This window comes from Protopterus annectens, chromosome 1.part1 (genome assembly GCF_019279795.1).
Source record: "Protopterus annectens isolate FY-2018-M chromosome 1.part1, PAN1.0, whole genome shotgun sequence".
Taxonomy (NCBI): Eukaryota; Metazoa; Chordata; order Ceratodontiformes; family Protopteridae; genus Protopterus; species Protopterus annectens.
This window is the reverse complement of record NC_056726.1, coordinates 1,432,221,721-1,432,235,684: the sequence shown is the minus strand read 5'-3', so window position 1 is coordinate 1,432,235,684 and position 13,964 is coordinate 1,432,221,721. Positions and strand designations below refer to the sequence as shown.

General features: G+C 39.6%; 1 protein-coding gene across 1 annotated transcript in view; it reads right to left on the bottom strand.

Annotated features, from left to right (window-relative positions):
• LOC122816350 (scavenger receptor cysteine-rich domain superfamily protein-like) overlaps positions 1-13,964 on the bottom strand; it is a 1,565,493-nt gene that overhangs the window by 253,603 nt on the left and 1,297,926 nt on the right. The window lies entirely within an intron of this gene.

The window sequence follows — 13,964 nt, the reverse complement described above, 5'->3', positions numbered from 1 at the left end:
CATTCGATACCCAGATCAGTAAAGGGATAATCTGTGTATAGATCTTTGACATCTATATAAAGTTAGGGAATGTGCTATTTTCATTATATGTTAGTTTTGTTAATGTTTCCAAAAAAGACCACGAGTCTTTGCAAATCTGAGGCTGTTTGGTCAAGAATGGTTTGGAGTAAATTATCAATGAATTTGGCACATCCAGAAGTTATCGAATCACACCGCTCTACAATTATTCAAAATGGTGGTTCTACTAATGATTTGTAGGGATTTTGGAGCACCAAAAATTGCAGGAATAATTGATGCAGCCATAGATAAATATTCATATTGATTAATATCAATAGAAGATTCTATGAATAGATCATCAATACATTGTTTGATATTCTTATATGCCACATTAACTTCATTTCGAGATACTTGACTATATGCTTGTGTGTTAAGATGTTTTTCTATTCTCTCATTGTACGCCTGTTGGTCCATGAACACAAGGCCACCCCCCTTATTGGGTTTCATAACCCTGACATCAAAGTTCTTGATTAATGTAATACGGTCTAGTTCTTCCTCAGTGTAATTCATTCTATAACTATTCTTATGAAAGCTATGAACATTTCTCATATCTAACTCACACATTTTTTCAAAAATACATAAATCAGAATCGAGTGGAGGATTAAATTGACTAGAGACTTTCAAAATATTGGTGATGGTAGAATTATTACCCATCAAGATGTTTAAATTGAGCTTATGCGGTAAAAGCTTTAAATCGATAATAGTCTCCTAATGTCAATTGTTCTGTCCGCACAAAGGACAAACCTTTAGATAGTGTTGGTTAATGCGGTGTTCATTGATTATTAATGAAGAAAAGTTAAAGACTTTGAAATCACCTTCTGTTGAGACAGAAACTTTTAAAGAAGGTGATGTATTAACAGACATAAAGTCTATCTCTTGGGTTGCCTCCTGGTGTTCCTCGTTATCGAAGAGTTGGTACTCTTCTTCCTGTTGTTGTTGGACCGCATACTGTTCCTGGAGTGAAAACCCTGTTTAGGCTGGTTACTCTTACCAGCAGTGTTCTTATTATTGTGATTGTGGCTATTATTATTTTGTTGGTTGATGAGCCTTTCACTACGACGCAGTGGTTCACTTTGGGTTGGCTCATCAGCAAATGAAGTCGAGGCATTGTTGTTATTATTATTAAGTGAATGTTGGTCATCTTGCACAACAGAAAGACTTTGATTATTCATGTTATCTGACCTTATTGATGGGGGTCAGGATACGCTTCATTGTTAGCGTATGCTGTAATGTCCCTCTGTAACTTACGTTTCTTGGTACTCAAAAACTTGTCCATTGCAGTATCAATACTAGTGTAAATACGACAGTGCTCAAATTTGTACCTTAAAAAATCAATGTGACTTTTTATGATTTGGTCTAAGGTCTCCAACTCACCCTTATACCTTATGATTTCCAAATCATAAAAATTAATAAGTGCCTTTAGAAATTCAACAGCCTGTCTGTCGAATAATTCCAATAATTCAGCATGAAATGTAGATCCAGCCACCAAGCCTGCTGGGTATCTCCATTGCCGGAGACCCTTAGGTATGACTTTTTTGTTAATGCATTCATTAAGGTAGGAAACTTCAAGTTGAAGTTTCCTACACCTGAACATTTTAGTATCAAATTCCTCGATGGCATTCATTAATGAACTATTCAATTGTGAATTAGGCACTTGGTGGCCCAAACTGCTGGAAGCAGAATCTGTAAAAACATCCCCATTGCTAAAAAAGGATGTCATTGAGGGGATATCCAGCTCATTGGTATTTCTTAATTCAGCCACATTATTGTTGCATTGTCTATTATTAAAGTTAAAATTAGTGGAATTACCTTGTCCTGGGTGAGTAGGACCAGAGGATCCGTTATTATGAGCGACAATGTCAGCAAAAGATATATCCATATCGAGTGGTGGTGGTCTGTTATTGTTAACAGTTCCACTCGAAAGATGTAACCCTCTAGCTTGTCTCTGCCCTGGTTGGATCGAACTGGCAGAATCGCCAGTTTGTTGTACTTGCTGAATAAGCTGAGACCTTTCAGCTTGTGTTTGTCTCAGTTGAGCAGGAACGGCAGAACCACTACTTTGGTGTGTTGAGGGTGGAAAAGGTGCGTCACGATCAGCCAAACATGCTGGTGTACGCATTTCAACTGTTGCATTTCCGCAATCTCGGCTTTCTGAAATTTGTAGCGTGCAAGGCTGGTGAAGAGGTTTAAAATTACCAGCGCTACACGATGCTTCTACCTTCTGCGACAGTGCTTCTACACAACCAAGGAGCACATTAACAAGAGCAGTGAGATTTCCAATAGCATCCGTTTGTTGGGAACCGTTGCCCGGTTCCAATATGATATCCGTGGTGTCACTGTTATCAAATAGTGGCTGTGAGTCTGCTCCATTTCCAGCTGCCATCGAACAAAACTCCAAAAACAAATGGCAAAAAGATAAAAACTGGTGAAAATACAAACAAGATGGACCTGGAAACAATGAGAACGGACTCAAAGTAATAGGCACTGTTTATTGTAAGCGCTTTCGGCTCAGTCACTACTAAGCCTTCTTCAGACAAACAGTGAAAACAGTAACAATAGAAATTTAAATACATTACTTAATTAGATAGTAATTATTAATTAAAAGGGAAATGCTCACCATATAAAACATTAAACATAAAAGACCTTTATAAATCAAAATAAACACAGAAACCTCACTACTCTAAAAATATCCATGTGTATAGCAGACCAGCCTGATATTACCCATAAATAATAACAAATACAATAAACGTTTCTGGTGTCATTCTAAGGGGATCCAGTATCTGTCTGCCTGCGATGACATGATTTACAGACCTCAATGCTTTGCCAAAGATGGCCTGCATCTGTCAACCCTGGGCTTCCAAATACTGGCTGAGCCTCTTGCCACCCCTATAGTGGCTTTTTAAGGTGGTATTCCAAAGACCAAATTACCACCGTAACAGCTACAAACAAATGCAATCTGAGGGTCATGCTGCTCAATGCTAGAAGTCTAAATCTCAAAATGCACTCACTCAAAGCACTCCTTACAATGGTGAACACTGACATTTGTGCTGTAACAGAGACCTGGTTCAATGCAGCAGAAAGCACCCCTGCACTACCAGGCTATAACTCATTCCATACCTTTCGGCCCAGAACTTGGACTGAAGCTCCAAGGGAGGTGGTGTTTCCATATTCATAAAGGATGCACACACCTCCAGACTGGTAGCCCAACATAATGCATCAGAGATAGTTCAGGTGCAGCTAACATTGGATAAGACAGCAATTAAAGTCATAGCCTGTTATAGGTCCCCAACCATGTCCCAAGTCACTCATTTCACATTCCTAAGCACCCTGGAGAATAATATTGTCCAACCTAACACTCTCATACTGGACAACTTCAAGTACCCCTCCATTAACTTTGAAAACTATTCAAGTACTGATACACTTGCCCAATTTTTCCGGGAATTCATTAATTCCAAAGCCCTGGACCAGCTCACTTTTACCCCCACTAGAGGTAGCAACATCCATGACCTGGTCATTACTAACATGAGCAACCATTGCTCTACACCAATAGTCAACTCCTCCCTGGTTGGATCCAACTGCAATCAAATCACCTTGGAAATCCACATCCCTCTCACCCCCCCCCCCAAAGGTAACTATCATGAAAAACTTCTCCATAGCTAATTTTGGGCTCCTAAAAACAGAGGTGGATAACTTCACGGCACCCATGAAAATGGAGAATAGTTGCATGACCACTGAATCATGCACCAATGCATTGTATGAACACGTACACAAATGTATGGATCTCACCATACCCAATAGAACCAAGACAATCTCCTCCAAAAAAAGGAAGCCAATCTGGTGGTCCCCTGCCATAAACAAACTCTACAACAGAAGGAGGAAACTGATGCAGAATAAGGCGAAGTCCCAAGACTGGAAAAACTCCTTTATCAGCCTCAACAAAAAGTTCAGATCCCTCATCAAATCCTCTAAAGCTAGCTATGAAAACAGAATTGCAGCAGATAGTAAAGACAACCACAAGGCTTTCTATAGTTATGCAGGGAATCTCCATAGCAATACCCAGATTTGCTCTGAGCTACTGCACAATGGCACCACCTACACTAAGCCAACAGATATTGCCAATATACTGGCCGACAGATTAAGTGCCAACTTTATCCTTTTCACCCCATCAAAGGACCAATCACAATACCAGTAGATTGCTAGGCTCCCAGTATTACTGCTGCACAGATTAAAACAGCACTGTCCAAGGCCAAGAATACAGCTTTTATGGGACTTGGCAATAATCCTAACTGTGTTCTACATGAACTACAGAGTGAACTGGCACCTCACCTGTGTGCCCTGTTAAATCACGGCCAAACATCAGGCTTGTTCCCTACTGAATGGCACACTGCTATTGTCATCCCTATCCACAAAGGAAGAGCAAGCACAGACCCTGGGAACTATCACCCCATTAGCCTGACAAGTCTGATATGCAAAGCTATGGAATCCATCAACATGGACCTGATAAACAAGGATATGGGGAATCTCCAAACATTGGATCCCACACAGTTTAGTTTTGTGAAGGGTAGATCATGTCTGCTCAACTTGGTCAACTTCACTGAGTCAGTCACCAGAGCTGTGGATGAAGGCAAAGTGGTTCATACAGCCTACCTTGATCTGGCCAAGACCTTTGATACCATTCCCCACTCAGGAACCATAAAAAACTCACTAAGCTAGGCATCAACCCCTATATCACTAGGCGGGTTGCAAACTGGCTCACAGATAGAACTCACAGTGAGAAAGTAGCTGACTCCAAGTCAGACTGCTGACCAGTCACGAGTGGAGTTCCACAAGGATCGGTCCTGGGTTCTCTCCTGTTTGGTATCCACTTCTCAGAAATCCAGGCCAACACAAAGGGACTCTGGCTGACAATGTTCACAGACAATTGCAAGTTGGGAGCCATTATTAACTCCCCAAGTGATGTTGACATCCTACAGAAAGGCCTCACTGAGACCAACGACTGGTGTTAGAACCATAGCTTTAAGCTCAATGCCAAAAAATGTGTCATCATCTCCTTTGGGAAAAACCCAGTTCCAATGAATTACCACATCAATGGTAGTCCACTGAACACAGAAGGCATTATAAGAGAACTGGGAACACAGGTTGACGGCAACCCCTTTTTGACCACCACACTGCCACTGTGGTCAGAAAGTCTTTCTATCTGGCACATCTCATTACTAAGGGTTTTGTATCCAGGAAGAAAGAGGTCATTGTATCCCTCTACTCTTCCCTCATTAGGCCAATCATCTAGTACAATGCCCCATTAGGCATGTACCTCACTAGACACCTACAACAACTGGAGAGCATGCAAAAGTACCTCACAAAGAGGATCCTAGGCCTTAAACACTTGTCCTATATGGACAGACCCAAAAAACTCTAACTATTCTCTGTCTCATATCATCTACTTAGAGGCGATCTCTGCCTGACTTACAAAGCCATGTCTGACCTAGCTCTGTTAGAAATGCCTCATCTAAAGAAATCCAAATCCCTCCACACTACATGCTCCAGAGACTTCAACCTCATTACCACAATCAACAGAATGTGCTGGAGGGACAGCTTCATAACCCAGAGACTGCCCATGCTATGGAATAGACTTCCCATTTATGTCAAACAGAGCACCTCACTGGTCCTCTTCAAGAGAAATCTTGATGAGTGGATGGGAAAGAGAAAATTCACCCCAGGGATCACTTAAGTGGCTCTACTTGACAGAGGCACTGGAAACTAAGGTTGGGTGGCAGGATGCCAAGATCATCCTATGGGGTAGGCTTGTAAGGGCTCCAGGGCCATTAGCCTAGTACACACCTATGAACCTATATTATGTTTGCAATTACTAATGTTATTTATATTTTTTTTCTCAACCCACCCCTTCTCTTAATTTTGTTTTTTTAATGTATTTCTTATTTTGTATTATTATTTGTATTATTATTATTATTAAATACATTTTCATTTATTCTTTATCATTGCGTTTGCAAGCACCACGGCCCAGGACTTCTGAGCTGCAGCCTGGCAGTACCCCCCCCTGCTGCTCCTGTCCTAAGTGGACTCTCAGATAGTTCCTCCGGGAGCAGAGGCAGAGGGGTTGATTTTGTCACCCGAGCTGACATGCCAGATCTGGGTTATAGGATTGTGCACCACACAATTAGAACATACCTAGCTGAGTGCAGACACTGCTCTTTCCATTATCCTGAATAACACAAGGACACACAGATGTCAGACACTGCAGCCATCAGTGCCGTGAGGTGATAGTGATCACAGTCAGTAAGTGAGGAATTAATTCTCACTGTAACCAAACATGATGTCCATAGGTTCTCGATTTCCCCACTCCCACCCAAATCAAGGTGTTCACCTCCCATCTTGTGTCCTTCACGAACCCTGTCGCTTGTCTTGTATGCCATGTCTGTCTGAAAATGCTACGTCACCTTCCCAGCTTGCCTGCCCCAGACTTGCCTATGTCCCTTCCCCAACATTCCACTCTCTTTAAAAAACAAAAAAAAAGTCCTATACATAGCTCTGCATTTCACATGTGTCTTCTTGACACACTTAATTTGGTCCAATTGGGTTCACAATTCAAGTATGTTGTTGTCACACCTCTCTCTGGAGGTGGCAGTCCAAATTCTATTAGTATTATGTACATGTGCCCAGATGTTACTGTTGAAGAAATGGAGAGCTATAGTTCTTACCTGCACCCTTCCTGCCTTCCTTTCACTTTCTTTTTTCCCCCTGCTTGCTCCCCGTTTCACCACTTTCCTATTTCCCCCATTTCTTTTCTTTACAGAATCATTGACAGATGGTGTGCAATTTTGCAAGAAACATATTAACTTTTTTACTGGCTACCATTGCCATCTAGCACCAGATATTTCATCATTATTGTCTTGAGTAAATACACAGTTGATGACACAGATTCATAAATATCACAATTTATAATCAGGATGTACACATATAATTATTTGAAATGATAGACACACCTGTATTTGAACCTGCTACCATCTGAATCAAAACAAAATACCATCACTGCATTTAACAGATAGTGCTACAGAGTCAGTTGAGTAGCATGTGTATTTCACACATTGTATAGATAATTGTGCAATAAACTGTTGTTACATACACCTGCTACTTAAGTAAATCAATTATTAGTAATGAAATACCTGTTATTCTATCATGTTTATAATTTTGTAAGAGCAATATTTAGAACATGTCACTTTAATGATGGCCTTTTGTCCCCCCATTGTCTAGAGTTTTGTCCAAATATATTGCTGTACTAATCTGACAGGTATATTTCTATTATTTAATAAATATGTTATCAGCCTTGCTGAGTGATGCTGAAAGATGCACAGCATCACGCAAACATGCTTTATTCAGAATACGTGACAATTAGTATTGCTTGTGTACAATACATCTGCTTATTAACTGACTCTGTGGCTGGATGGGTTAAACCATTATTAGTGAAGACAGATGGTAGTGGGTTTGAAATAGGGTGTTGGAGTAAGTTTTACAAGCATGTGTGATACTTTTACAAACATTCACTGATACTACTGCCGCTTACCATTGCTTAGAGATGGTGTGCATAGTGCCTATCATGCAATAATTCTTTAAAGGAAAGAAATGGGGAAGATAGAAAAGTGGTGAAATGGGGAGCAAGCAGGGAGAAAAACAAACTGAAATAAGCAGGAATGTGCAGGAAGGGTGTAGGTAAGGACCATAGCTATCCATTTCTTCAACAGTAACAGCTGGGCACGTGCAGATTATTAGCTGAATTTGGATTCATACCTCCAGAGAAAGAGGGATGACAGCAACATAACTGTGTTGTGAAGCCAATTGGACCAAATTAAGTGTGTCAAGTAGATGTGTGCAAAATGGAGAGCTATGTATGGGGTGAAAATGTTTTGTGGAACAGGTGCCCCCCGTTTTTTTCTAGGAAAGAGTGGAATGCTGGAGAAGGGACATAGGCAAGTCTAGGGCAGGCAAGTTGGGAAGGTGAGGAAGCAGGAAACATTTGCAGATAGCTGTGAAGTTATGTGAAGGCTGCCAGCCTAGCTAGATAGAATTTCGTCGATTATTCTGTAATTTGTAAATATTAATATAAACCACAGGCTTGTTCTCTTTAATGTGAAAAGACTGTACTGGATGTTGAACTGCAAAAATGTAACAACAGTGCACTCTGCTGTAAGAAAGTTGATAAGTCAAGCATTTTATGACTGCTTTGATCTCAGGGCTCAGAGCCGTGGTGTCTGAACTAGCAGATTCTTTGTATTTTTTTGAGACTAGAGTTAATTGCAAGATTTTACATATATAATGCTTTAATTGCTTTAGTTTCCTGACCAGGTACAAACTTAGTAAGAGGTGTTAAAATAGAGTTTCTGTTAGCCTGGGAAACCAGAGAATTGTTAAGAATGATGTAATCTAAAATGAGTCAGCAGGATGTATTATCGATTAAAATTACTTTTTCAGAGACACAGAGAGCATTTTGCATTTGTCTTCAGAACTGACCACTCACCAGCACTTGCTTTGCTTTGTCTGTACGTAAGTAGGATCTTAGACATTAGTGTCTGTCCTAAAAATTGATAGGACATATTAAGTTTAGCCTAGCCGTTTTCTATATTTATGTCAGTACTTTTGTACTGTATTATTTTAAGCATTTTCCTGTGATCTCTGAACTCTTGACAAGCACTGTGTTGAATTGTGGAGATTTGTCTTGTGTTTTTACTATTTATTAAATACTTTTAAACCTTTCAACGGTGGCTGTTTTGTGTAGAGGTATTTTAAGCTCTAGAGTACATTGCATGTATATAGTGATATTGTACATAGCTACTTCAAATAAGCCTTGCTGCTCAGTCACACTTACCATTTGGATAATAATATTGCACAATAATAATTGGACACCCTTTGGCAATGGTCTTTTTAGCAGCTGATAAGTAAGGGTCCTGGTGGCTGTAATTACTACCTTATATCCTAGACAGAAGAGGCAGATAAGGTCTGTGTCAGCTACTTAGGCAGAAACACGAAGCACTGGTTGGACAGAGAGTGTGACAGGAGGACTTGGCTTGGGACGCTGGCTAAGGACCCCTCTCTATAGCTGTGCCAGTGGGGAGTCTTATTGGGGATCTGGAGAGAAAGGGAGTGTGCTCTTAAGGGAAACTGTACTTTACTGTGTGTGTATTTGTTATCCTTCCCAATGTGGATGCCACTCACTGGTGTTAGTGACAAGGATTGAGGATCCTTAATTACTGGGCTAGTGCACGGGCATCACAACAGACATGATATACAAGACAAGAGACATGAGGGGAGCGAACACCTTTATTGGGGTGGGGCTGGGAGAACAAGGTCCCATGGACATCAGCACAGTAACAGTGTGATTTAACTCCTTACCCATTTTACTGTCAGCACTGTCCCATCACTGTGCCACTGGCTACAGTAGCTGATGTCAACTCCTATGACCAGTCTGCCATACCAGGATGGAAAGCAGGTTCTTCATCCAGGTAGGCATGTGCCCATGGTCTGGTGCACAATCCTATGCACCACGTCTGTCAATTCTGCTTGGGAGATGTATGCAACCCCTCTGCCTCTGCTCCCAGAGGGAACCACAGATCTGGACCCTGGGGCAGAACTACCTGAGGTCCAAGGTAGGGTAGGGGCAGTGGGAGGGTGCCACCAGGCTATAGCCCAGAAGTGCTAGGCCTTGGTGCTTCAGCCAGTGGAGTAAGTGTAGGCAGATTGAGGGGAACCGGCCTATCCTGCTGTGCTGTAGTAATAACATAAATAAAATTCATACCAGAAATTAATTTAAACATAAAACAAATTAAATGGAAAATGATAAAAAATAGGGAAACAATAATAAATCAATATAAAAACTTTTAAATTATGTAATTATGAACATAATGATAAATCAGAAAAATGAAAACAATTTAACAATAAGTAAATATACAATTATACATATTAAAACATAAGAAATAATACCAGGTAAATAAGAAATATGATTATATAAATACTATAATAATAATAATAATAATAATAATAATAATAACCAATAAAACTAAGAAATCCATAAATAAATAAAAGAAGAGAAGGGGGTAGGTGAATGAAAAAAGAAGGAACATTAGTAACTTCACAGATAATATACAAACCTTTCTACAATTATTGTATTCTATTCTGTTACAGTCTAGTGTTAACAATACAAACTGCTAAGAATTTTCTTTATTACTTTGAATACATGTACAGTGATTACACCTGACAACACGCCATTCAAGGTACAGGTCTAGAGGTCTGCACTTCAAATGCTATAATGATTACTTAACAGTACTGTATTTTTATTGCTGATAAGCTAAAACAGTATTCTAATCAGCTGAATTTTAAATTTGGTAAGTGTGGCATTAGATCCCACAAGCAGTGACTACTGTAATACTGTAATTTTCCTTTGGAATACAACACAATGCAATAACTTTCTTTTTACATTTTATATACTCATGTTCACTGTTATCTGAGATTGTGCAAGTATTGCTTTGTGTTACAGACCACACCTCTCAATCTTTTAGAGCAAGATGTCTTGACATATCATAAATTAATGGGTGTATAATGACCCATAACTAGGAACATATTTCAAATAGTTCCACGGGATTTGTGTTAACATACATTTTAACACTCATTATTTATTGACTTTAATATAAATTACTTGCTAGACAACCATGAATCCTACAATGAACTGACCCAAACAGTGATTCTTAAATGTGGGTATTCAGCAGAAATAAATACAGTTGAAAGCTGTGCTACAGAGTAATGCATGCGTACTTGCTTTTACAGTTCAGATATACATTCCCAGTTCATACAACTGTATGAGATAGCAGCTAATCTGTCTATCACTGTTAAGCCTGCAATAACAACATTTTATATAATTATGCTTACTTACCATGTACTTCTTGGATCCTGGCCATCGCCCCACATGGTACCTCATGTCTGATGCCCTGTCTTCTGCAGCTGTGGAAAAAGGGAAAAAGAAAAAGCATTATGAATACTAGTTTCTACCATATTCAGCTTGATTATTTACAAGTACAAAATGTAAATCATACAAATACATCTCTGGGGTGTTCCATGCCTGACAGTCCCTGATCCACAGATCAAAGTTATCCTTTTTCCTCTGGAGGAGGTTGCCATAATGGTGATGATATTGATCCCCAGTGTGGGAGATACTGGTCACACTGGTAGGGGCTCATGCCAAACTATCCCAGGCTTCAGATTTATATTGTGTTCTGGTATAGTCCTGCACTTGCTAGGACCCATTATCCTTAACCAGGAGTGCAATAACGACCATGGACTCCTGGAAACCCCAGTGCTGTGCTCTAAAATCCATACCATCTCCAATGCTTGACATAGCTGCACAAGTTTGAGCTCAATGTCTAAAGTGCAACTCCTGCCAGTTCTTCTTTAAATAGCATGTTTTCTCTTTAATTGTTATTGCTGAGAGTGCACATTGTGTGCATTTTGATACATTCAAAAGAGCTGCAAGCAGCTTACCATTGCACAAACAAGGTAAAACAAGTGCATTGGTTTGCGCGATGCTAAGCAGCACACACCTTTTTCAAATATATCTGAAAATAACTTACAGCCAATGCTCTTCTATGGTTATTTCATTAGAGTACCACTTTATTTGCATAAGCTGCAATGTCACAACAGTATAAATAAAGTCTGCATATCCTGGAAAAGAACCCAGGACCATCTGCACTCCAGTTCAACACTCTCCACGTGTCACCACAGGACTTGGTACCTGTAGTCACGTATTTTAGTATTCATTGTTTAGTTGATGGTATGTGCTTATTGCAGCTCCTCTTACCAGTTTACGAGATGCCCATCATTGATCAGCAATAACAATTGAAAACATACGATTTCTATTTTGGATGTTTGGGTTATGTCTGATACATGGGTGGTCCTGTTGCACAAATGAGGTAAGCATAGCCAGACACTGCAGCACATCATGCAAACAAGGCATAAATAAAAAAAAATTGTTGGAGAAACATCAAACTATATAGATATACCTAGTTCTGGTAGTTTATCCAGGGCTTTGGATGGTATTTCTGCAGCATTCCCTATAAAATTTGTGGTTTTATAAAAATCATTTGGGATGGAAGTCACTAAATAATAACAGATATTTTCGTTTCAGACTTCATAATCTTCAGAAGATGGATGCTAATGCATAACCATGTATTTTGTCATATTTCTAAGTTTATAACGGCAAAATGTCACTATGTCCATATTTCCTGGCCTTTGCCCCATCTTATTTAATGTCTTTGTACAGATTTCTTATCCGAAAAAGGTTGTGAGGTATGGGGTTGACTACTGGTGATCTCCTGTACAGGGATTCATTACCCATGTTGTTCTATGAGGTTTCATGGTCAACACTACTGAGGTGCATTATGAAACACACTTAGGTGTGCCGCACATCATTAATATGCATTGCACATTGTCAAGAGCACATCTTAGACATGTACATGGCTATACTCTATGTAGGCTCCATGGGTTTTTTGAATCCTGATGGCTGCTTTTAGTTTAAAGTTGGTAGATTATGGAATGCACTAATAATTAGGATAAGAAAGACTTCTAGCTTGAATAGCTTTAAGGCCAGCAATGATACATACTTTGGAGATAAGGTTTATGCAGCTTATTGATAGATGGCAAGGGAAGTCACTGATTAGGCCCTGAGGTTGATTTAATTGAACTTTGAACACTATTTGACATCTCTTTTGTCATTGTGTTTCCCTTCCCTCAGTGCATTACCCCACACACTGATAGTCATGTCTGGCTTTCCCTCTTAACTAACTTCTCCTTCTTCTCTTCCTTATACAACCCTATATTCAATCCATAACTTTCCTCTTTTCAAGAAAAAAAACTAAAAAGGGCTTGTGTTCCGTAAAACAATTATATTCCACACATAGATCTCCAGTTTGTACTTCTGCAAAAAATGGACAGAAATGATTTATTTGAACTGGTCATCATGCAAAGTATGCAATTTTGTCACTGTAATCGTGAATACATTCTAACAAATAAATGCAAAATAATACAAACAACAAGATTATTTATAAAAGACGTTGAGACTTGGTCCTATCCCATCTGTATCCTCATCATTCCTGAATTGCTCACCTTTCACTCTACCCTCTGCTTGCTTTCCATTATCATCTTTCCACATGATTAAATAAAATCCATGTAGGCACTGTCTAGAGCCTACAAGGACTTTATCTGTGGACATGGCCGTGGTTCCTCCCCAGAATCATGCCATACATGTTACTTAAGGCATGCTGCCAAGGGAGATCACAGGTACACAGATATTGAATCCATGCAAGTAGCAGTGTACAGGCTATCCCATACTTGTGGACTGTCCAGAAAATGGTCTGGACAGGTAGTAAGCATGGGACAGCAATTTGTGTTTTTAATTTTAATGTATGTTTGGGTGGTGCAGCTCAGTGCTTAGTGATGCTGAATTGCACTTATACATATTCACCTGTCCAGACATTGTTTTCCAAGAGGATGACAGCAATGGCACAGTGTAAAGCTTATCTACATTTACAGGAGGTGGTTATTTCAAGAAGCAGCAGTGTGTATATGTTGTACCCTCTTAAGGCCAGTCTCCCATCATGTGATAACCTGTGGTCAACAGTGTATATCTTGATCCTGTATCCTCTGACCATAACATATAATTGGTGGCAGCAGGTGTCATGGCTATCATTGAACTTTGTGGTGGGGCAGAGAGAGAAGGTCAGAAGGAAGGTGTAGTGTGTTAGTGGGCATTCAGAAGGTTTCTGACATGTTCATTTGAAGTTCTTCATCTCACCCTTAAAAGGTATGGCTGGGAAAAAAGAATTTTAAGAAAAGTTATAGCTTCATATAAA